The sequence below is a fragment of the Mus pahari genome, chromosome 22 (genome assembly GCF_900095145.1).
Source record: "Mus pahari chromosome 22, PAHARI_EIJ_v1.1, whole genome shotgun sequence".
NCBI classification, from domain to species: Eukaryota; Metazoa; Chordata; class Mammalia; order Rodentia; family Muridae; genus Mus; species Mus pahari.
In genome coordinates this window covers 10,678,089-10,681,349 of record NC_034611.1, presented here as the reverse complement: position 1 = coordinate 10,681,349, position 3,261 = coordinate 10,678,089, and positions in this window count along the sequence as shown.

The window sequence follows — 3,261 nt, the reverse complement described above, 5'->3', positions numbered from 1 at the left end:
GTCCTGGAACTCACTCTGTAGACCAGGCTGGCCTCGAACTCAGAAATCCGCCTGCCTCTGCCTCCCAAGTGCTGGGATTAAAGGCGTGTGCCACCAAGCCTGGCTGTGTTATATTTTCTTGAGAAGGGATGTCTGAATGTACCTAGGCTAGCCTCAAACTCTCCATCCTCCTACCTAGCTAAGTGCTGGGATTATGGCTGAGCACTATTCTTCATGGCTCAAAGTAATCAAATGTGACATCATTGCTCCTGGGAGCATCGAGTTACATGATTCCAGCACTGATAGGGACATATACAACCTCATGGTTACACGTTTTTACCAAAATTAATTGCATTCTACCCAGCTTTTAGAAATAGTTAAAAGACATCAAGAGGCACAGGAGACTCCATTTTTTTTCTTTTTAAGATTTATTTGTTTATTATATGTAAGTACATTGTAGCTATCTTCAAACACACCAGAAGAGGGCATCAGATTTCATTACAGATGGTTGTGAGCCACCATATGGTTGCTGGGACTTGAACTCAGGACCTTTGGAAGAGCAGTCAGTGCTCTTAACCGCTGAGCCATCTCTCCAGCCCAGGAGATTCCATTTTAAACAAACAAAGACTACCTCCACAAAACAAACAACAACGGAGAAAAGAACCTAAGAAAATATAGGAACATACAGGAGATCCAGAAGACAAATTTCATTTTAAATGTACTGATTAAAGAAGATGATGGTGAAACAGTAGGAAGACATAAATAATTTTAAATTATATTATTAGTAGAATGCATATATCAAATTCAAGTTTAGGGGATGGGACATACCTCAGAAACATGCAAGGCCTTCCATGACCAGCCTTTAGAAAAAGCTGAGTGGCCGGGTGTGGTGGCGCACACCTTTAATCCCAGCTCTCAGGCGGGCGGATTTCTGAGTTCGAGGCTAGCCTGGTCTACAGACTGATGATAAATCATTAATAGCTACTACCATTGACTGATTGACTGAATAGGTTTTTCAAGAGATCAGCCCTAAAGTGGTATTCTGGGTAACACACAGCATTATGAAATGAGTATATGTATCATTCTTTTTTGGTGTAGATTGCTTCACTTATTTTTTGTTTATTTTTTGTTTTTTGTTTTCTTTCTGAGATAGGGTTTCAGATGACCTGGAAGTTTGGCTGAGATGACCTTGAACCTCCAGCCTTTACCTCTCAAGTGCTAGGAATATAAGCTTGCATCCCCATGCCTAGCTTCTCCCCTTTTTATAGATGAGAGATGATTTGGAAGGGTTGATCTCCTGTGGAAGGTCACAATTCTTTAAAAGGTTCCAATGTGAAGACACAGGCTTTCAATCACAATTATACAGCCCGTTTGAATAACTCACAACCCTCCATAGGAGAGACATTCATTAGTGCCTACTGTAAATACAGAACTATACCATGGGACCTTACATACATTAAATAACTTACATACATACATTTAATGTATTTACATACATTAAAGTAAATAGCCAGATAATGATCCCGAGTCAAAGTTTGGTGGCAAAGGGGCTCCTGTGGACATCTCCCCCAAACCAAGGATGATGCTAGACTGACAGAAGGGTCCCATGGCATAGGACAACATCCACACAGCTCATTGAATGTAGAGAGCTTGAACTGGTACCTGCATGGAACCTTCACCACTATGTCTCTAGTACAGGAAGGTACTCTACAAACCACTGAAGAAGAAACCTGAACACCTACCCAACCACAAAACCTTTGACCAATATGCAATCTGTCCTGCCTGCAAGATGTGCAGGTGCTGGGGGCTCAGAATTTTGGGAGTGGCTAACCAATGGGTGGTTTAAATTAAGACCTGTGCCAGCAAAAGGAGCCCCTGTCCAACACTACCTGGTGTCCAGGAACTGGATATTGGCTACCCCAGAGACCTAGGATAGAGCCAAACAGGACTGACTTTAAAAATACAAATAAACAAATAAACAAACAAACACACTGATTCCTAATAACATTCTGCTACACTCATAGATTGATGCCTTGTCCAATAGTTATCAGAGCGTTTCCTCTGATAGCAAATGGAAGCAGGTGCAGAAAACCACAGGCACACATGAGGAGAGAAAGCCTAAGCTGGAGGTCTCTTACTGGGTTCCTCTCCCATGGAAGAGGGGGCGAAAAGATTGTAGGAGTTGGAGGGGATGGACGACACCAGGAGAATGACCCACCGTTCAATTAAGCAGGTCTCATATGAACTCACAGACGAAAGCTACAAGCTCAGGGTCTGCATGGGTCTGCACCAGGTCCTCTGTGTGTATTTATGGCTGTTAGATTGGTTGGCGTATTCCTGAGATTTCCAACAGTGGGATCTGATGAAGGTGTGTCTGACACTTCTTCCTGTTCTTGGGACTCATTTCTTCTTATTAGATTGCTCTGTTCAGTCTGAAGCGTCTGATGATTTTTGCCTTGTATTGTTAACACTTGGAGGCCTGCTCCTTCCTGAAGTAAAATGGTGGGCAAGTGAGAACTGTGGTCAGAATATCCTATAGTCCTGTATGAGAAAAAAACATCTATTTTCAATTTAAAAAAACAAAAACACTTGTGTTTGTTGGACAACTCCTGGTCTCACACAGCAGTGATCTTGGGAAGTAGAACAAGGAAGATAGTAGTTTAAGATCATTCTCAGTTATACAGCAAGTTCAAGGCCAGTCTGGGCTACAGGAGAGCCTGAGGGCTAGGGAGGTGGAGGACAAGAAAAGAAAGCAAAAGAACATGATTTGATAGATTCCCCACCACCAGCAACACTAGTACCGGGCAATGCCTGGAGCACAGGTCGGGCTCAACAACTTCTTACATGGTCCAGTAAACAATCTGGGCTTACTCCACTGCAGAACCTGATTAAGTTCTTTATACAATGTCAATCTCCTGGGATGAGTTTTCTGGATCTGAATTTAAGTCAAGACTGACCTCCAAACCCTGACCTTGTTGTTGTTTCTTTACTGGGATCATAGGTGTGCAGCACCATGCATGCCTGACTTTTCTGTAATGACTCTAGGTTCTGCCAGTGACAGAAGTGACTGCCACCACAAGTGACTTCTTTTCATTTAAATTAGATGTGAACACAACACAGATGGTTCCCTTCTCCTTATTAGTATCCTACTGAAAAGAGTAAGAATTTCACTTGTACTATCTTGACTATGTGTATTTACCAATTGCCATGCATTTTAAATAGTAATATATATATATGTATATGTGTGTGTGTGTGTGTGTGTGTGTGTGTGTGTGTGTGTGT